A 23,485-nucleotide genomic window follows, 5' to 3' on the forward strand; every position below is an offset into this window, starting at 1 on the left:
ATACACATCATTTTTCCTCCCAACTGATCAGCAGACATGCGTTTTATGTTGGATGAGATTCCTTAGGGAGAACACAGAGATGTTGGCATAGAATCCAAAGCCCAGAAATCTCTTATGGCACGGGTAAGAGGTTGCTTCCTGACTTTGTGGCAGACATTATTTAGAGCTTCAGATATAAATGTAGTTGGTGATATTGGAGGTAAAAAAAAGCAAGATTTCATATCTGAAAGAAATTTTGGAATGCAGATTAATAGTAAGAATTGCTTCATGTAGCTAAACTGTGCTCAAAATGAATCCTGGGGTACCCTTTGTGAGCATCACTATTTCCATCATTGCTGTTGTGGTAGGTGGTTGACTTGTGAGTGAGTGACTGTCCTGGTTAGGTGTTTTTGTTTGATTTTCTTTTCTGGTCAACTTGACACAAGCCAGGGTCATCTGAGAAGAGGGAATCTTAGTTGAGATCCCCATTCTCAATTAAATTGACTGATAGGCAAGTCTGTGGGTGCATTTTCTTGATTAATGATTAATGTGGGAGGTCCCAACCCACTGTGGGTAGTACAACCCCTGGACAGGGGTCCTGAGTGGTATAAGAAAGCAGGCTGAGCAAGCCATGGGGAGTAATTCAGTGAGCAGCATTCCTCCACAGTCTCTGCATCAGTTCCTGCCTCCAGGTTCCTTCTTGAGTTCCTGCCCTGACTTCCCTCAGGAATGGACTTTGAGTGGAAAGCTGAAATAAAGCCTTTCTTTTCTAAGTTGCTTTTGGACATGGTATTTTTTTATCACAGCACTAAAACCCCAAAGTAACCCAGCAAGCATAGCTATAAACACACATTTTTTTTTTATTACAGCTCAATCGTGACCTGTAAATGAAGCTTGGAGCTCTTACAGGATGAGCTCAAAGGAGCTCATCCTGTAAGGCAGTCATTGTGCAGCCTTTGCTGAAGCAAGCATGTTAGGAAGCACAGAAGGTCTGGAACAAATCAAAATCTCAATGTTGCATTTGTAATGTTTGTGATCAAAATATCACAGTTTATCCTTTACTCCATTGAGAAAACCTTAATGAGCAGAGGATTGACTGGCCACAGAAATTGTTAGGACACACACTGTCTTCTAAGGGACATTCACCTAGAGATTTGTGACAGGCCTGTGTCTAGAGATGACAAAGAACTGGAGCCTTCAGCACTGACCAGTGATGAAAGCACTTGTCTGGGTCTGTAGAGAGGATGTGCAGTCGTAGGCAAACACCACCTCACACGGCTAACAGAAGTGATGGATTTGCTGTGAGCCTCAGTTATGATGCATACTTCTGCACTCTGGCTTGATACAAGGACTACATCAATTCCTGGAAAGACCACATATTTTTTTATTTTTCATCTAATACAAAACTATATTTCCAGCTACATGTAATGCACTGTCTACCAAATAGCATCCATGGGAAGTTGAGGAAGGCAAATCCTGGAAGCCCCAGCACATGGAGAAATGGGTATTAATGGTGCAGCTGGCAAGTCCCTGAAATCACATGGCAGGGCTCATGCCGATCATGAACTTTTGCATTCATTTCTGCATCCAAAGACACAATAAAAAATGAGTATCTCATCCTCAAGGCTTCAGAACATAGACAGTCCCATGGTCTGTGGTGAATTATTTCTTTGTCTCAGGAGTTGCCCTATAAATAATTCCCGAGGCCAAGAAGTCATAAAAATAAATCTCCTTGTGTCTCTAACTGGAACTTCTGGTGTTCTCAATGTCATCTCCGAAATAAAGCAATCGCTATTCCCAGTCGTTTCAGCGCGTGTGTGTTCTCTTACTTTCCTGCCTGCCACCCCACTCTTAGGTGGGGTGATTTAATGTCTGCAGAGAAACGCAGGCTCTGGGCTGTCATCCTTGGAGATCAGGGATGCCTTAACAACTTCATAATCGATTCCATTTCTCATTTGGACTGGTAGCTGGAGGGCCTGTCACCAAACACACTTAGCAAATCTTTGGAGACCTTGTTGCCCGGCTTTGCCCTCTGAGAACTAGTTGTGCTCATCTGTCCCTGTTGTCTTCGTTCCCTCCAGAGAAGAACTTGTCCAAAAGCACATGCATTTTCAAAAGTAGATAAAAACTACGCATTAAAAGAATCTGTAAATCCCTGACCTATATAAAGCTCTGTTGGAAATCCGTGCCTGTTCTGTTCAGACTGGAGCGTGTATGGCCATCTTGGATTCCCTGTCTGCATTGTGCCCATGGTGTCACGCCTGGATCACCTGCCAATTAATGCATGGATGGCTGAAGCACATGGACACTACACACCCCTCTGTAAAAACTGCAGCAACCTGGGAGGGGGTGGGTATTAAATATCTACCTTTTCAATTTCTCAGTAATTCATCTCAAGAGCTCTGGTCTCTAGCTCAGGGCAGGTGGTAGGTGATATTTTACTCCCAGGAAATCTATGTCAAATAATTTATGATCATGTTTGGTCTTGCTGGAGACATAATAGCAAAATAATGAAGCTGCATATATTTTAGCTTTCTAAGCTAATATGGTGAAAGTAGAGACCACAGCCTTTTCTCAGGCACAGCGTTCCAACTGTGTGGGAAATTTAGAAAGATCTTATGATTTGTTTGGAGGGTGCTTTGTCCTGAAGGGTTCTGGTAGAATTAGAAGTTAGTAATCATAATGATAATACTTCAAGATCCCACAACCTAGGGATCAACAGAACTAGCCCTGGAGAGCAGTCTCTTTCTTTTCTTCTCTAAGTGTGTTCATATATATATATATATATATGAAGCACTTGTCTAGCTTGTGGGAAGCCTGGGGATTCAATTCCTAGCACATGAAAACAAAAATATAACCTTAGTATTTTTCATCCCTTAAGAATTAATAAAAGCTCCTTTAAAATATAGCATTCAGTGTCTGCGTATATCCAGTAATGCCTGATCAATCTTTAGACAGGGACCATAGCTGCTTTCAGTGTGCATTGTACAGAGAGCTCATCTCTATGCAAATGTGGGTGTGAGGAACTGACAGTTCTCTTTACCACACACCCAAAAAGCTCTTCTTACTCACAGAAGATCACAGATAATATTGAGTTTTTCAAAATACATATTTTCAGTTCCAACAAAAGAAAATGTATATGATTGACAGTTCCACAAGCAATGCCCAAACGAACACCTTCCCTTCTCCTCATCACAGGCTTGCATGCAGCAGCAAAACCAAAGGACTTTGAAGTCTTTTAAATCATGTTTTTTTATTTATTTTTACATGTACACATGGGCATTCATATCTCAGAGTGCATGTGGAGGCCAGAGGACAACTTATAGGAGTCTGTTCTCTCTCTGCCACCTGGGTCCCTGGGATCAAACCCAGGTCATCAGCCTTTATGGCAAACACCTTTGCCCATGGAGTTGTCTTAACAGCACCAAAGGACTTTTTTTTAGAAGCAAGAAATAAGACCTTTGCCATATGAAAAGACTAAAGAAACTCGTTCAAAGTTTTCATTTCTTTCTTGTTAACGTCTCTCCCTCCTCTTGCTCTCTTGGTATATTTCTAGTCTGTAACTAGAAATCTGTCATCTTTCCTACTTATATTCATGACTTGGTTCAGTATTAGAATGATTCTTACCATATTATTTAATAAGGCTGACTTCTATATTGAGGATGTTAATACTTTACCTAAAATTATCTTTTTATTTTTGCTTTTTTTTTTTTTTTTTTTTTTTTTTTTTTTTTTTTTTTGCTTTCAGTCTGGCTGTTCTGCAACTTGTTATGTAGACTAGGCTGGCCTTGAACTCACAGCCTCCTAAGTGCTGGGATTAAAGACATGAGTTACCATGTCTAGCTATTATTTTTTCACTTTTTAGATGTAAGAAATATTTACATTTCGCTGAATACATATATTGATTCTTTAAATTACTTTAAAATGCATAGAAGGTATTTGACTTTTAATTTATTCACATATATTTAAATTATATATTAAAAATAAATTATATATTAATCATATATTTTAAGTTTTGCATATTTTTGATATTTTAGATTCACAAAAAACTTATTTTGACAAATAATGTAATAGTTGAATTTAAAGAAAAATGCTCTCCCCTGACCAGTTTGGAGGTATCCTGATTAACAGAGCTCCTAGAGTGATCTGTTTGTTGCAAATCATGATTGTGCTTCAGGTATTGGATGGGGCAGGTTGCTTCTCTCTGCACCTTAGTTGCATCAAATAATGAATGAATCAGTACAGGCAGAAAGTGTTTCAGAAAGAGCATTACCATAGAAACAAAGCAAGTGTGAGTGTTAGAAAAGACTAATGTTACTGGATAGTATCACTATGTCCCAGAGTGCTGGGCTATAAGGGATGTCATGCTGGGTTTGTGGAGTGTGATCTTCACCTTCAGCAAACTCCATCTGTAAAATAAAATCAACTATTTCAGTTTTGTGAAAATTTCCATATTAAAAATACGTTCAATTTGTCATTTGACTTCTTGTTTGAACTGTGGGTTTTCTTGTCCTCATGTATTTGGGATTTTTCAGAAATCTTCATATTATCGGTTTCTAATTGGATTCCATCATAGTGAAGAAAATACACCTATGACTTGCGTCATTTCCCTACTTCTCCTGAGAGTGACATTAGAACCCGGGCCTGAGTGCCCACTGTCCTTGTTGATACAGGTGTTCCCTACCTCCAGGGCTTCTGAGCTGACAGAGCAGGGATATACTGGCCTGAACAATCAGATTGTGAGTAAACATCACTGTGTTACCCACTGTATCTAATGAAAACCAAACAAGATTTTATATTGATGCGCCCAGCTCTAATGAGTCATTTAAGCCTCCTCCTCTTACCAATTAGTTAACTCCCAATGTTAATATTGAGCAAGCTGACTCCTCATCCATTTTAGCTGTTGAGTTCTAAGTATGGCAATATCAGAATTGTTAATCATTACCAACTTCTATTATGCTCTTTAAACATACGTTTTGTAATTTAAATGTGTTACCCAGCTTTCCATTTTTGTACTATATTTACTTTCATTTGTATTGGTATGTGACATAAAATGCAAGAGAAATTTCACCGTTATTGTTGCTTATATGCCTATTGCCATCATCTACTTTGCTTCACGAGTATTGAAGAAATTAATTTTGTTATATTTTAGGGCTGAACAGTGAGTGACTTTCCAACATGGTGTTTTTGTTACAGTCACCGTAACCAGTTCAGGTCCATGTTGCATCAAACATGCTGAAGTTCATTGCATTTCCTTCAAGTTCAGTGATTTCCAGTCCTGTCTGATTTTAGTTTGTTCTTTTGTCATCTTAAATTGTGTTTTTGTTTCTTTAAGACTGTGAAATATGGAGACAGCATTGGAACTCATTCCTCAGAATAATTCCCTACCACCAGGTCCCCATGTTCATCACTGTGGTTACTTCTTTGTTTTGCATTTTAGTGAAACAGAGAGCTACTGTTGTCCCCTTTTTGTCCATATGTGGGTATGTTTGTATGGGTGTGTTTGTATGGTGTGTGTGTGTGTGTGTGTGGTATCCTTGTATTGACAGGTATGCATCTGAATTTGGTTCCATGTTCTCTACATATCTTGATCTCTTGACTTTGTCTTCTTTTTCTGACATTTCCTATCATTTGCATATTTTAGGGAAACACTATTAAGGATTCAGGAAGGAAGAGATGAAGGAACTGTGGCCAATAAATGCCCTGAAGTGTGTGCCGCCCAAATTGACCCAGCAGTGAGTCCAGCTGTGGGATGCCCCACACAGAAGCATAGAGGGGGGCAACTGGTTACAGATGTTTCTGCTAAGGTGGGAGTCTTTTTTCACATCAGAATTTATTAGAATTATTAAAGTTCTCTAGCCAGCCACCAAATAAAACAAGTAAAGAATTAAAGTAGGAGGGTGACTTGGCATCAGAAACTGCAGAAACTGGTAGATTTGGCAACTGATCATGCATTTTTTTTTATCTCTTCAAGCTCTTCCTATGAGTATTGAAGGAATTTCCAGATTAAGAAAAAAACTATAATTCAATTTTCTGGGGCACAGGTAGCCAGCTGAGTCATTAAGAGTTCATAATGTTTTGCAGAGGACCTGGGTTCTGTTCCCAGCCCCCACATTAGGCAGCTCACAAGGGTCTGTAACTCCAGTTCCAGAGGACCCAACGCCCTCTTCTACCTCCATGGGTACCTGCATTTACATACACACCCCACACACATAAACATAAATAAAAATAAAAATTTGAAAATTTAGCTGGGTGGTGGTATATGTCTTTAATCCTTGCAATTGGGAGGCAGAGGCAGGGGCAGGGCAGGGGCAGGGGCAGGGCAGGGGCAGGGGCAGGGGCAGGGGCAGGCAGAGGCAGAGGCAGAGGCAGAGGCAAGCAGAGCAGAGGCAGAGGAGAGGCAGAGGCAGAGGCAGAGGCAGAGGCAGAGGCAGAGGCAGAGGCAGAGAGGCAGAGGCAGAGGCAGAGGCAGAGGCAGGCAGATCTCTGTGAGCTCCAGACCAGCCTAGTCTACAGAGTAAGTTCCAGGAAAGCCAGGGTTACACAGAAAAATCATGTCTCAAAAAAACAAAAACAAAAACAAAAACAAACAAACAAATGGAACTTTAACTTGATATATAGTAATCATTGTGTTTTAAAATCAACAATTATATCTCTTCATGCTCATCTTTCTTTTTGAAAGATAATTTTCTTTTTATAGATGCCTAAATGGATTGATATATTTGTTAATATTACCCACTTGAAAATTACAGTAGTTTCTTAAAATTGCTTGTTATTTTTTGTAGCAAATTTTACTTTCTCTAATTTCTAATTTTCAGTGAGGTGATTTTGGATAGCAGTAGTTTTTATAGAACTAGACCCAGGGATCACCTTCTCTCTAGTCTATCCCTTCTGGGGATGGACACTGGATACACAAATACATAAATGCAACCTGCTAAGTCCATTTAGTGTTGCTCATATGTTTATGTTTTTAAGTTGACCACTTGGAATGAGAAACCAGTTGGCTCATCCCTGAGGAAAACTGATTTCTACTCTCTTTGTAGCTGTTAATTGCCTGTAGCTCTTTATGATGGGTAGGAATGATGAGATTTCCTTCATACAAATTACCATGTCAGCTGGTGTTGTGTTGTCATTGTTCAGGTCTTGTTTGGGTAGCCAGGTTGGTGAGAGTTCATGGTGTGGCTTCCCTGTCATAGACAGAAGGAACAATCTCATGGCAGACCTCCTGGTCCTCTGGTTCTTATAGTCTTTCTACCCCATCTTCCATGTTGTTCCCTAAGGGGTAGGGATTGTGTAGTAGATGCATCAACCGAAGCTGGGCACCCCATGGTCAGTTGTCCTCTGTGTTTTGACCAACTGTGGTTTTCTGTAATGGTATCCTTCTGGGGAAAGAAGCTTTTTTGATGGGAGATGAGCGCTACATTGCTCTGTGGTTACAAGGGATAAGCGTTTAGAATGTAGTGAGGACTTGGTTTTGGAAAGGGACTATAGTAGACTTGCCTCTAAGATCCATGAATCCATTAGCCATGTGCAGTTGGCTATGTTTCTAGTAGCAGGCATGATTTACCACCTGTTAAGTAGGCTTTAAGTTAGACAGCTGTTGGATATCATCACCAAGATAAAAGTGTTACAGATAGCTTGCCATGTTGGTCATTGTTGCCATTCAGAGGTGTCACAGCTGGGTTGATCTATTGACTGTTTTCCTCTCTTGGGACTTTGCATAGCACCTTCTAGTTCTATGCAGGCTAGACCTCAGAGAAGATTTTGGGTGAGATTTGGAGTGTTTCTCTGTGTCTTTTGTCCAAAGTACAAGGTGTCTTTGCCAATAGGTACTTTCCTTCAACTTCTGGGAGGCAACTAAGGGCAACAGCAATAGTCTGTGTTGTTTTGAGAATCTCTTGGACATATATGCACATATGTATATTATATAATGTCATTTTAGGTAAATATAAAACATTATTTCCTATGTCTTTTTGAAACACCCTTAGTGTTATTTATCTCTCTTTTCCTTATATATTCTCTTCCATCTCTGTTCTCCATTAAAGACCTCCATTTTCCAAACTGCTTCTTCATATCAGCTATATCCTGCCATTCTCAGGATTTGAATTTTTAATCCTCCTGCCTCAGCCTCCCAAGTAGCTGAGAAAACATCTAATGACACCAGGCTGTGCCTACTATTTTAGGGGAGATTCTTTGCTTGCTTAAACAGTAACAATGACAACAGGCCACAACTTTCTGAGATTCACAATCCCAGGTAACAGGACAACAATGCACTTATACTTCACATTTATACCAGGAATCCCAGAGCTTGGGATTAAGAATAGATTTTGAGAGGTGAAGTTCAGGTAATTATAACTAAAAAATTCTCCATCCTGAAGAAGTGTATTTGTTATTTTGTTTTGGTTGAGGCTTACACGAACCTCCCCTGCCCTGGTGGATACGGCCAGATGGGGATGGGGTGATGGCCTGCACCTTCTGAGTTGAGTTTCATTTTCCTACTGTCTGCCTCCCCCTGTGAGTTAGGGTGTGCTATTGAAACTTTGAAGAGGGTTTCTCTGTTTGGAAGGACATTCTTCTATGTTTGACTAGAAGGAGATTCTTGATTTAAAGTGTTTCCTAAGACAGTTTCTTAATATAGTATACTTATATATTATGTGCTAAATCTGGCAACAATTTCTTCCAGTTTTATCCACTTTTCAATGAAGAGTATTGCCTGGGCCATTGGGGAGCTAGATTTATTTATTTATTAGCCTTTTGTTGCAATCTTGCCAAGCTACAGCACTTGAATTTGAAAGTCAAGTTTTCTTTTGTATACCCTAGATGAGCTTGCAAGAGTGTTTACAGGAGGTCGGAGCCTTCAGCCAACTGATGTTACAAATTCTCAGGCATAGACTCCTTTGAGTGTATGGGATAGCTAGATTCAGAAAGACAGAACCCACAGTCTTGGCAAGGCCTTGATTTCTATTTGGCTGATTTGAAGACAATTGTAATAGCAAAACAGCTTTTAGACCCAGCCTCTCAAATGGCAAAATCTGTGTACGATGTTAGATCAGTCATGACATTCACACAATCAGAAACCTTTTGTGAACTGATGAATTTTCCTGGCAATTGGATCACTGGGAACTTTGGATCAATCCCTGCTGTGGCATAGCTCCCATGGTCAGGAGACTTACTAGTCCTGAACTTGGTTTTGTTCATCCATAAAGAGAAATCACTCCTTAAACTCTCTGAAGTGTACACACACACACACACACACACACACACACACACACACACACACACACAACACGCATATAGGCATATACACACACTCTTGCACACACATACATACACACTGATTCACACACATATTCACACACACACATACACATACACATACCCTAACACACACATATACATACACACAGGCATATACACATACCCTCACACACACACACATAGGCATATACACACACTCTCACACATACACATGCACACATGCGCGCATATATATATATATATATATATATATATATATATATATATATATATATATATATATCGGCTAGACTAGCCTACCTGATGAGCTTCAGGCTAGCAAGAAATCCTGCCTCAAAATAGTCCAAGGTGAATGGTGTCTGAGGAAGTGACCTCTGGCTTCTACCCACATGTGCACACAAATGCACCCCTGTATACATGAACACAAAAGGAACAGTGTCTCCCAAATTCCTCTTATTGAAGCACTTTAAAATAAGCAATGTAACGACACTTTTAAAATGTCATAAGGGGCCAGTGTTTCCCAGTTCAACCCTCCTATATCCACCCCAAACACATTTTTATTTATTTATTTTTACAAAAAACAAACACAGACTTATAAGAACACAGGAATGAACATAACATTGCAGGGAGATAAGTGGACACTGCTCCCAAGAATGTTCTAACACATGTAGGACTTCTAGTCCATCCTTATCAGAGTGCCAGGCATAGCGGCCTGCCTCAGCCGGGGTTATGAGACCCACCCAGCATCCTTGAAACAATCCCTGGTGCAGGTCAGTAACAATCTGGGTTTTTCTCCATCCGCCTCTCCAAACCTGAGTTGAAAAGAAGCTTTGTTTGCTGGGTTTTCTCTGTGTGAGTTTAAGACATTTCCATTTTCCATGGATATTTTAACATCTGACCAGCCATGTCATGTGCCAATTCCCATTTTACCCTCCAAAGGTTGAAGCCCCACTCACTTTTAGAATTCCCCCCTCAAAGCCCAGGGAAATCCCTGGCCTGTGGCACAGTGAGCCCTCTACAGACTTCATAATCAGTTTCTGTAATAAAGTATTCCATCTGAATAGAAGACCTTACTAATTACTGCAGGAAGTTGGGACAGGCGATTTACCCACAGCTGGGGTGAAGCCTAGGCCTAGGGGTCCAGGTCTGCGTAAGAGCCCTAGGCCTTAATTAGCTGCAGCAATTAAAACTGAAAACAATCCTCCGTTTTCTCATTAAAAGATAAACGCCCTCCCCCACCACAGTACTCTGATGCTAATTTCCCTGGGCAAAGATGCAGATTGGCAAAGACAATGGTTAGCTGGGGAGCTGCAGAGACCTCTGTCACCCTTTGCTTGCTAAATTTCAGGCACTCTGGGATAATGGGAGGTTGATTGGGGTTAACAGGCTTATTTTCACAGGTCAACTCACAAAACACTTTGGGTTGTGGGCGCTCTTGCATGTAATATCACAGGCTATAAATCAAACTGCTTACAGGAAGGGCACAGAGAGCTCTCTGTGTGTGAACTCTTTCTCCACTGTCTTGCTGCTTCTCTCTTTCTTGAAGATGGCTTTGCCATTTATGTACTGTTTGTCAGAAAGCCAGTGTGTCTTCACAATTTCCGTGTTTGTTTTCACCCTGTCTCTCAGGTAACCAGTTCGTGGCAGCAGCTGGAACAACTGTGAACATCTGTCAGTCTCACTTAGCCTTCCTAGTCCCAATCAGTGTGGCTGGATGAAGCGATTTAAACTGTTCAAATTGAAAGAAAACCGACTCTTAGAAGAGAGGTTGCATATTTAGCCTCTGGGACACAAGGCAGAACAGGGGCCACTGGTCACCACGGGCCTGTGGGCATCTTCAAAAAAATTACAAAGACTCATGCAGCACAAACCTTTTGGAGATCCTGTCTTCAAGGTACAGCATAAAAAGTAGCTGAGAGGAAATGCCACCAACTGGAAGAAATAGTAGACAGATTTCCTTTGAAAACTTGAGACAACCTGGAGAAAGTATGAAGAACCCTTGAGCCCTTTGTGTTAGGCCTCACTGCTTTCTGCTTCCATTATCTTGATAAAGAGAGCCAACCTCAAGGTAGCACCCCGACCCCATCCAAAGATAGCAAAGTAGGCACATTGGTTCCTTCATCAATTTGGTTGTTTTCTTCAAAGATTGATTCACAGACTCATTTCAAACTAACATGCTTTCTTAGTTTTTGCAATATAATTGACACAGCTGAAGACCCACTCAAAATACATTTGAAACAACAAGTTCCCACGAAGAGTTCTACCTAGGCCCCTGTTCTTGCATCTCAGTGGTTTCCCACACCCACAACATGGGACCCCAACCACAGGAAGACAGTCAATGTTCAAGTTTGCTTCCTTGCCACTTTGACAAAACACCCCGTGTCCAAGAGCACGTTGGGGAGAGTTTCTCTTACAGGTTACAGTCCATCATGGAAGGGAACCAAGATGGGAGCTCAAGGTAGGAGCTTAAAGTGAAGCCTCAGAGGGATATGACTTACTGGCTTGCTTTCTCTGGCTTGCTATCTAGCTTTCTTACACAGACAGCCCAGGTCCACTTGCTTGGGGATGGCACCACTCACAGTGGGCTGGGCTCCCCTACATGAACTAGTCACTAAGAAAATACATCACAGATATACCCACAAGCTAGCATGACAGAGGTCATTCTTCAATTGAGGTTCCCCTTTCCCAGAGAGCTCTAAATGTGTGTTAAGATGCCAGCTGATGGTAACTGTGATAGGAGTGGTGGTGGGGTCCTTAGACTTGACAGAGCTGTGATTCCTCTGAATTTCTAACAGAAAACCTGGGAGTCATGAGACCAAGCATAAATAGTTGAACTATAGTTGAAGGTCAAGAGTGGTTGCAGGAGAGGACAGGATGAAAAGCGCTCTCAGAATGTGGTTGTTAGATCTTATGGCAGTCACCCAATGCCATTTATCTTTCATTGATAAACACTGTAGAAATGCTTAATGTAACCCATAAGAAAGCTCCTGGAAAGAAGTAAACAGAACTCCCCAAGATCAGAAACACAAGAAAGCCCATACACAGTATCATTCCCACAATCAGCGACCGCTGCCATCCTTGTGGTAGGGTTGGGCCATTAGAATTGGGCACAGGCTCTGAACTGGGTCTAAGGTTCTATTGCCCTGATAAAGTTAGAGGGAAGAAAATGTGTCTGTGGCTTCAGATAGAGTGGAAAGCTGGGATTGGGTTTTTTTTTTTTTTTTTTAATACAACTAGGACCCACAAGGTGGGGTCCAAGTTCATGAAAATGAAAAACTCTTATTTCTTAGTTACATATACATAGTAAGACAAAGTGTATGGTTTTCAAGTATCCAAATGTGTGGGGTTTTTTTTTGGGGGGGGAACTCCAAACATTATTGTTACCAAAATGGGTGAAACTTATGAATTTATGGACATTGTTGGATAGTCTCAATAAAGTAGTCTAGAAGTCCCTGTACTCCCAGGAAAAGCAGATGGAGTGCTATTCTGTAGGACCACCCATGTTTCCAAGCTATCTTCAGCCCCATGGAAGAAGAACTTAAAGTGACAGAACCACAATGTAGACCAGGAAGCCAAGAAGGGTCAGGGCAGCAGATAGAAAAATGGGCACCCAGAGAATGAGAAGCATGAGAAACAGTATTTGAATGCTGTGTGGCATTTTCTTGGTTTCTAATTGATATAGGGGAGCCCAGCCCACTGTGAGTGGTGATATTCCCAAGAAAGTGGACCTGGGCTGTCTGTGTAAGAAATCCAGAGAAAGCAAGCCAGTAAGCCATATTTCTCTGAGGCTTCACTTTAAGCTCCTACCTTGAGCTCCCACCTTGGTTCCCATCAATGATGGACTGTAACCTGTAAAAGAAACTCTCCCCAACGTGCTCTTGGACATGGTGTTTTGTCAAAGTGGCAGGGAAGCAAACTAGAACATTGACTGACTTCCTGTGGTTGAGGTCCCATGTTGTGGGTGTGGGAAACCACTGAGATGCAAGAACAGGGGCCTAGGAAGAACTCTTCATGGGAACTTGTTTGAAATGTGTTTTGAGCGGGTCTTCAGCTGTATCAATTATATTGCAAGATCAAAGGTCTTTGTGTGGTTTAAAGAAGTCAGGAAATCTGATGGGCCACCTTGAGCATGCTCCCTAAAATGTACAGGGCTTACTAAGTTTCATGCTTACATTGATTGCCAATTTGACAGGACCTAGCATCGCTGAAGAGGAAAAGCCTCAGCATGTGTTTGTGAGTTTTCTAGATTAGATTAGGTGAAGTGAGAAGACACAACTTACTGTAGGCAGCACTACACTGAAAGGGTAAAGCAAGCTGAGTGTTAGTATTTATCCCTCTCAGATTCCTGATTGTGGATGCCAGGAGATTAGCTGCTTCTGGCTCCTGCCCCCATAACCTCCCTGCTGAGATGGACTGGGATCTCCAATAAATGTTTCCTTCTTTAAGTCATGCTTTAGTATTTTATCATAGTAACAGGAAAAGTAGCTAATATTTGAGGAAATAACAAAAAATGCACAAATATTAATAAAATAAAAAAACAGGTAAAATACATAACACTCAATAAAAGACAAAGGAGAGAAGTAAAATGACCAGTTAGACACTAGAAGGTAAGAAAGAGTTTGGACATACCAGTCATTCCAGTAACTATGGATGTATTAGATAGTCCTAATAAGAGACAAAGTTCATTTGCAAATTGTTTCTAAGACATGCATAAAAAATATGAGGCAGGGGGTTGGAACTTTAAAAGACACACTGATGAAAACAAACTGAAGCAGCTATATTAGCATCAACAAACAATACTATTAGGATCAAAGACAGTCCATTCCCAAAGGCAGCAAGTTGACTGGAGATCCAACAGTCTTGACTACAAAGACTAAAAATATGAAATTCAGAAATTGCATCAGACAAGGAGAATCCATCATTATCATTGAAATTTTAATAAATCTCCATGAGTTCCTGACAAATGGAGGCAAAATGGCTCAGAACATAGATGTTTTAAATAATAGTCACAAAGCTTAATATCATATTTATTTAGGATATGGACCCAAGAAATACAGATCTATACCCAATAAAAAAGAATCTATACATTTCTACATGGATGTAGCCAGTTGTGAACATTGCCCATATACTTAATCACAAAAGAAGTCTGTTTTAGAACCACACACCCCAATTTACATTCTTTAATGAATATGAAGTAAAGTTATAAATTAGTAACCAAAAGGTAATTTAGAGAATTCTGATTTATTAAGGAATTTAAACACTTTTAACTAATTGATATCAAAAAAGAAAGCAAAATTCTGATCGTGAACTGTTAAGGGATCACTACCATACACAACTTGTGGCACACGGAAGAGTGCTGCATGCATGTGCAGGGTATCCCACACATCCCCAGTGCTAATACTAAGGACAACAGAAGTAATGAGATCAATGCTTGTTTCGGAAAGTATGAGAAAAAAAAGCAATAAATCCTCTGAAAGGAAGAGAAAAACAGCAGTAAAGAGAAAGGCACAAATGAATCATTACAATTCTCCTCAGAGGCAAATAACAACACAAATGGTGTTAATGCGTATAAATATATAGACAATTAATCATATTCTTGATATGATTATTATAAATAGTTCTGTACTACCAGAGGTAATATTATACTCTAGGAATGTGTTAATGTCCTTTGATAATATACACATACAAAGTGTGTGTGTGTGTGTGTGTGTGTGTGTGTGTGTGTGTGTGTGTGTGTGTATACACATGTGTGTGGCAGTGTATGTTCATGTGAAGACCAGAGACAACTTTGGGCAGAATTCCTCAGGGTCTGTCCACTTTATTTTTTGAGATGAGGTCTCTTGTTGGCCTGGAGTTCACTAGTTTGTTCAGGATGGTTGGCCAGTGAGCTCCAGAGATCTGCCTGCCTTTACTCCCCCAGCATTTAAGTACATTCCACCTCATAGGGATTCTTTTTTATATGAGTTCAGGAGTTCAAAGTCAGGACCTTGTGTTTGCAAAGGTCTAGCTTTGTCGTGTAGGCTGGCTGTACCCTTGACTTGTAGCACAGGCAGGTCTTGCTTGGCCTTGCGATCCTCCTGCTTCAGCATCCTGAGTAGCTGGGCTTGCAGGCATGTGCCATACACTTAGATGCATAAATATTTTCTTAAGACAGTAATGACTCATCTTGCCTATAACCTGTAGATAGATTATAATGGATAGCTGGGAATATAGATTAGCGGTACAGTGCTTGCCCAGCATGCACAAGGCCCTGGGTCAAATCTTCCTCATCACACAGACATACAGACACAGACACAGACACAGGCACACGCACAGGCACAGGCACAGGCACAGGCACAGGCACAGGCACAGGCACAGTCACAGACACAGACACGGACACAGACACAGACACAGACACAGACACAGACACAGACACAGACACAGTCACAGATACACACAGTCACAGACACACACAGACACAGACATAGACACACACAGAAGGAAGGAAGGAAGGGAGGAAGGGAGGAAGGAAGGAAGGAAGGAAGGAAGGAAGGAAGGAAGGAAGGAAGGAAGGACCTTGAGAGTAGTGTCATATTAGAAACAAGAAATGGCACAAGCAAAGAATCAAAGCCAACTAAAACTCTTTTAAAGAATAAGAATAGCAAACCAAATTTGTCTTGAATGACAGCAAGCTCTTCGAATCACATAGTAATAAGACTGTATGCAGCAGGAAGAGAGGAAGAGTGATGAGAGATGGGGCAGTGGATGGAATTACAAAATTGAGACCGATATAACACACATCCGTGAGCAAAGGACACCATTCACTAAAGGAAGTCTGGCTCACTGACTTTGCTCATGGCCAAAACTAAAGACAAATTCTACCAGACAGCACCTGGCCTGGGAAGGGTGGGGCTTGTAGCTGTAGTGCAGGACTTTCTATTCTATCTGTAATGAATTACTTCTCCTAAAACAAGTAAGTAAATATGACAATAACAGAGAAAAGCAACATGAAAATATTGCTTTGCCTACCTGATTATATTAATAATGATGCAGAGGGAGAGGGGCCTTTGAGAGTGACAGAAGCTTTCTTGCCTGGGTAGCAGTAGCTTGGAGGCTAAGTTTCCAGAAGACTGGGGGCTCCTTGAGCATTAGTAAGTCTGTAGGCAGACATGCAAAAGTTGATGGGATCCCTGATAACTTGTGCAGGAGGAGTAGCTGCCCTCTTTACAGGAAAGACAAAAATTAAGAACTGCAGTCTTAACATACTTGCAATGCTTTAAATTTTATTAATATCTCTCCAATCTTTTGAAACTAAGATATAAGTACATCGTTTGCCCCCGCTGTCTCCTCCTTCCAACTTCTTCCTCAAATTCATGGCCTCTTTTTCACAAATTATTATTGCTACACATACACAGAAACACATGAATAAATGCAATCTGCTGAGTCTGTTTAGTGTTGCTTGTATGTATAAGATTTCAGGGCTGGTCATGTGCTATGAAACCTTCAATGCTCAGTTCATTCTTTGTACCAAGATTTAGATCACTGTTGCAGGATTTTTTTGGCTTTTTCGAGACAGGTTTTCTCTGTATAGCTTTGGAGCCTATCCTGGCACTCACTCTGGAGACCAGGCTGGCCTCGAACTCACAGAGATCCACCTGCCTCTGCCTCCCGAGTGCTGGGATTAAAGGCATGCACCATCAACTCCCAGCTTCACTGTTGCAGTTTTAAACTATAGTGTTAAGTAAATAACTTAATTATTATATTTTCTTATTTATTGTAATTTTTAATTTTATGTGTATAGGTGTTTTGCCTGCACTTATGTATGTCCATTACATGCATGCCTGGTGCTTGCAGAGATCCGGGCATCAGTTATAGGCAGTTGTGAGTCTCCATGTGAATACTGAAAACAACAAAATCTAGGTCCTTTGGTAAATCAGCTAGTGCTCCTAACTTTTTGAGCTATTTCTGCAGCCCCACATAACATTTTTTGTCTCTGTTTAAGTTCAAAGTCATTAGCCTGTGTGTGTAGACCCCAAGTCTCATAAACAGTAGGCCATTAAAAAGCAGTGTAGTGATGATAAATCCTTTTACACATGGCAAGGAAATGAGTACAGTCTCTACAAGTGCTTCAAAAGCCATCCATTCTGCCGTCCAATGTCTCTACTATTATCTGAAGAATCATAGAAGTTTAATTCTTTCCAGTGCTTTTACTGGAGTTAGTGACATGACAAACTTAGGAATGTGTGTACCAACTTGCCTCATGTCACCCAGCATTGATGTGGTATGGGGTTCGCGCATAGCAGAGACATTGTCAATATCCCTAAACTCACCGGAAGAGAGCAGTTCCCAGAGTTGGCACTGGTTATTTGTGCAAAAAGACAGTCGAACTGATTTAACAAGTCGGAACCCTGTGTTTAAAAGTCATCCTTTGCACCCTGCATTGGTGGGCAGTGCTACTTCATAAGATAGGTGCTAATAAATAGAATCTCAGTGCCAGGTATGAGATACCTCCTAAACAACATAGACCATTGCTCCTGTTCTTGGTTACTGATTATAACTAGATGGCAGAAGTCTGTTGCTGAAGATACCACATACTTGTGCTGCAGAACACAGAGAAAGAAATCTGGAACTGACCAGGAAACTTAATCCTGGATGGCTGCCTTTCAAAGAGTCAGAAGGTGGTAGGTAGGCTGCCAGGGAGAAAAGATGTCAATGTTCTTAATGCAGCACTGGCACCTGTATGCTACAACACCAACTTGCCAGGAAAATATACCCACTGCTGTAATAGTGGCATGACTACTATAGGAGTAACTAATGGTATTAAGTTGGATTTGAGGAAAGAATTCATGCTTGGTACTGTAAACTTGAACTGAAGCCCACTATGGGACAGTGCCTTAGGAAGGAATCTGCTATTGTGGTTGTGCTAAATGCTTATGTTTTCAAAAAGCCTTCTAAATATTTTTGTCTAAACATAGATTTGTGCTGCTCTCAACTTTGGTTAGAGAAGCTTATTTTTGCCGTGGGAAGTGGTTAATGTAGAGACTCACAGCTGATCAAGTGCTGAGAATGAATGACTGTGAGTGTATAGCTCTAAATGGGACATCTGCATCATTTCCTCCTCCACACATGGCCCAGGGAATATTGTACAGGGGGTGGGGGAATGTAAGACCTAGAGGATGGAGAGGAGTGCTGTGGGATATGGCATGACGGTTATGCTTATTAATTCACCAAAACTATGGTAACCTGCGAGACACTTACACAAAATCAAGTCAGTCAAAATTTCCGTATGTATGGAGAAGGGGATCATGGGGTCCCACTTCTAGCTGAGAAGCCATTGACCACTACTGGGGAGAAAGAGAATTTTTTTCTTTGGAGGTGTGGCCACTGGTAGATTGTCCATTATGATGGTTTGAATGAGAATGGTCCCATAGGCTCAGATATTTAAATGCTTGAACCCCACATGGTAGAACCGTTTGGAAAGGATTAAAAGCTGTGGCCTTGTTGGAGGAGGTGTGTAATTGGGGGAGGGATTTGAGGTTTCTAAAACTCATGCAGGCCCAGTCTCTGTCTCTGTCTCTGTTCTCTCTCTCTGTCTCTCTCTGTCTCTGTCTCTCTCTCTGTCTCTCTCTGTCTCTCTCTCTGTCTGTCTCTCTGTCTCTGTCTCTCTCTCTGTCTGTCTCTCTGTCTCTGTCTCTGTCTCTGTCTCTGTCTCTGTCTCTCTCTCTCTCTCTCTCTCTCTTTCTCTCTCTCTCTCTGTGTGTGTATGTGTGTGTGTCTGCTTATCTGCAGAACAAGATGTACGCTCTCAGCCTCATGCTTGCCTGCCACCATGCTTTCAGCCATAATGATCAGGGACTAATCTTCTGAAACTGTAAGCAAGGCCCCAATTAAGTGCTTTCATTTATAGGAGTTGTCTTGGACATGGTGTCTCTTCACAGCAATAGAGCAGTGACTAAGACAGTCATGCTATAGTGGATGGCCCCACAACCTTGTGTATGTAGGTCACACTAGTTGGACACATTTCTAAAAAACGTTAGGAATAATAAAAGAGAAATAAACTATGATTTTTTTTAATTCAGCAAAGAAGTTTTTAAATAATACTAGAATACAGAACCATTTTTTTCCTCACATAGGAAGGCCTGGCTGGTAACCCTGAAGGATCAATGAATGCTTGCTTGTTCCAGTTACATCAACTGTCATTCATAATTTCCATTGTCATTGAAGTAAAAAGGAAAGTAAGTAATTTTAAGTAATTATAATATACATATAATATACATGTATACAAACTAAAACTTCAAAACAAAATGAACCTCATGAATACATTTTAAATTCTTATAATATGTGAATTAAGACAATGAGAATATACAACCTTCATATTTTAAATTTATGTAGCTATTGGATCAGCAACATTCTATAGGAAAACATGTCTTGAACAGGTGATAAAGTACAGTGCTTTCATCACTAAAAATAAGCTTGTCACAGATAGCATCTTTATTTCATGTTTTTAACAGTGTTCAAATGATTATTCCATAGTTAACATGCTCACAGAGTTCACATTCCAGAAGGTGTAAGGGTTTGTGATTATAAATAAAAGTGATTCAGTGAAATTGAAAATCAGCCAAAAAGCCCTGGGCTAGTGAATTCAACATTATAATTATGCAATAGTGTAATTAATGAAAACAACATCATTCTAATAAATACTATTGTTTTATCCAGTAAAACAAAAATAAAATGCATCTGGTCATCAACTCGGTAACTGACAATGTCACTCAGAAGATATATACGTACACTTTCTCTTTCCACTCATCTATCTCTCCTTCTCCTTCCTCCCTCCTTTCTTTCCTTCTCTCTTTCATTGGATCAGGTGGTGCAATTGCTACAAAATCAAGTCTCCCAAGAGCTCCTAAAGAAGCTTTGAGATTGATTTAGCAGCATCTGTTTTCAAAATATTTACAAAAGTCCTCATAGAGAGGCTGCTGACAATGAGGGAGTGGACTGAATCTTATTAGCCAATGAGATACGAGCACAAGAAAACAAGCACCAGAGACTTGAAGTTGCTGAGCAATAACGTCACCATAGGTCAGGCTCTTCTCCAAGGAGGAGGCAATGCATCGGCAGCACGGGTCTTGCTCTGCTTTCCTGAGCTCACAGATTGCTTCCATGTTCACATTTGTTGGAAAATGTGGGGTCAGACAGACTGAGATGCTCAGCTCATTTCACAAGGGGCAGGGCTCTAAAACAGTGGCCATAGGCTACCTGTGGGGAGCTGTGTCTGTTCCAAGTGTGAACCCATCATCCCAGAGGATCAGGACTTCCTGATCTTGTGCTGTGGTCATAGTTAGTACTGAAATCCTTGCTCTGTTGAAGATTGGGTTTGGTCTTTATCAGCTGGGGGTTAGTCAGCATGTGGCCCATGTACTTACTCTGCCCTGCCCTTTTGAGTTTTGGTTTACCAGATACTGTAAGTAATGGTTCAGAAGGAAGATGCAAAGGGGTTTAGGGTCTCTAGGATGCTGACTTGATGGAATGCCGTCTACTCTTTTCAGTTAGCTCTATCAAACCCTCAGATCCCTGCAGATCTTAAGGTACTGTGATTCTTTAGATTTGTGCAACGGCCACAGGGAACAGAACACTCAGAAACAGAATGAGTACCCCACTGTGCCTTCATTACGGGGACCCAAAATTCTATTTCGGATTGAACATATATCCGGCTTCTGGCAGACTGTTAGTCTCCTGCAGGTTATTGCAAAATGTTTCCATCTTTGCATGGAAACATCTTATAGATAAACTTGCTGGGTATCTGAGCAAGAGAGAGGTGGGGGGGGCTCCTTTTGATTGGATGTGTGGGTAAAGATAACTGGAGAAGTTATTGAAAAGTAAGAAAACAACCATTTGGAGCCAAGAGAATGCTGGAAGAACTATGTATCTGTTGGGAAAAACAGAGATTGGTCCCAAATCAGGGAGAGCTACCCTTTTCCTCTCCCAAGAACAATCACAGCTGGAGCGTGACTTCAGATGCATGCTAAAATCCTTCAATTTAATTATACTTGCTGTGGAATTTAAAGAATCAATGGTTGATAGGTTCTCAAGTTGAGTTAATTACATAAATTTGCATATTCAAAGTCTCAGTAAACTTCGGCCAGCAAGTACAGCAAAGACAGAAAAATAGATGTCTTAGTACACTATTTAGGAGCAAAGAAAGAAAATTTAAGATCGGGTATGTATTGAGGCATTCTGTGCAACTTAGAGAACACTCAGAGTTAACTCAAGCACACACCTGTGTTTGACACAGAGGTGGGACGAGGGTTAATCTCTGGTCCCCACACACTGTGCACAAGATTCCTTTACTAAGCTGTCCATTCCAGACACACTTGCTTCAATTGCCTCATTCCAGGCTCCTGCCCATAAATCTAGGAAGGGCAGCCATAGAAGATGCAATCTAATCTGAGCTGCTTCATCTAGACATGATGTTAGGCTCCTGAGATGTCTGTGTTCCCCAAAACAAATGTCCTGGAGCCCATGAGCAGAACACGCACAGCCTCTTCTCCAGCTCTGGGCCCAGAAAAGAAGTTGAAGTGTCTGCTCCTGGCAAATGATGGGAAGCATTTGAGTACATGAGCACCTTGAGGCTCGGTTGTTGTCTCTTCTGAGCCACACAGTGTTAGGGACAGACGTGTATGGAACTTATTTGATGCAATTTCAGGAGAGATGCTCTGTAAATTATTTAAAATTTTCTCAAGTGTCAGATGAAGCATCTCTAATTTCCAATTGTTAGGTTAACATTATTCAGGGTGGGGTGGGGGGTGCTGGTATAGCAGCATGTACCTGTAATTCCAGAATTAGAAAGTGCAGGTAGAATGGCCAGGAGTTCAAGGCCAGCATTAGATACATAGTGAGTTGAGTCCCGCTTATGCTACATGTGACCCCGCTTCAATAAATAAATAAATACAGACATTCAGACATACGTAAATGAAATATCTATCCATCTATCTATCTATCTATCTATCTATCTATCTATCTATCTATCTATCTATGAGATGTTGCCAAATCTGAGCTTCTTCTAGGTCAGGATCTCTAGAAAAATGACTTGTGTATATTTATTCTAAAGGGGAAAAAGATATATAGTGTAGCCTTACATATGCCTTTAACAAAATGAAATTACTAGCCTGTGTTATATAATGTTTGCCTAGAAACTATAGGATTATGTAGGACTAGGGTAAATCAAAATTTACCTCTGTAATAGTTAAGTCTGCTGAGTTCTGCTAGCTTGTTAGAGCCCCTTCCTCTTATCTTGGGGAAGGCAAATGCTTACAAGAAACTGCCTTAAGAAATGATCACCACAGCTCTCTGTTGGCTTACTATGGGATGTGTTACCTGCCACCTGCCATGTTTGTTTCTGTAAATGTGTCTAACTATGTTGGAAATTTCTCTTTGGTGGTCATAGAACTCAAAAACCACCATAAGATGGTCTTGTGGATGGGGATTTTAACACTGTTATCTGTAAAAGTTGGGACATGCTGTTATCCAAAGTCCTAGCTTTAGTCAAGGCCTGCATCAATAAAGCTGAATTCTCCCGCTTTCTGAGTACCTTCTTCTCTAGTCAGTGTTTTCATAGCAGTGCATCCAATCTTTCATTCAATAATTATGCTCAGCCTCTCTCCCCTTGAAACAGCTAAAACAGACACAAGCACATGTATTGTTTGAGGTATGGAGGTGGCTTCAGTTGGCCTTCGATCATTTGCACCATCCAGTTCCAATTAAAGACTGGCTGCTGCAGCTGTTGTACCAGTTTGCTTTTCTGATGGTGTGTTTAAACACTGGCCAAAAGCAGCTTAGGGGAGGACAGGGTTTATTTCATCTCAAACTTCCAGTTCATACTGTTGAAGAAAGTCAAGCAGGAACTCAAGTAGAAACCACAGATGGACGCTGCTTAGGGATTTCCTCACAGGGTATGCTCATCTAGCTTTCTTAGGTATCCTAGGGCCATTTGCCTACAGTGGGATAGACCCACCTGGATCAGTTAGCAATCACGACAATGCCTCATAGAAATACCCACAGGCCAATCTAGCCTAGGCAATTCTTCAATTGATTTCTCTTCCCAGGTGACTGTAGATTGTAAGTTTACAATAAAAATGAATCAGGACAGGCCCAGTTCTGAGCACCCCTCTCAGCTTCCTAGGCTGTAGTAGTCTCACACAAACACATGTCCCTTCCTGGGAAGCTCAATGTATGTAGTGACTAGTGGATGGACAGTGTGTATCCTAGCTCA

This window comes from Cricetulus griseus, chromosome 7 (assembly GCF_003668045.3).
Source record: "Cricetulus griseus strain 17A/GY chromosome 7, alternate assembly CriGri-PICRH-1.0, whole genome shotgun sequence".
NCBI classification, from domain to species: domain Eukaryota; kingdom Metazoa; phylum Chordata; class Mammalia; order Rodentia; family Cricetidae; genus Cricetulus; species Cricetulus griseus.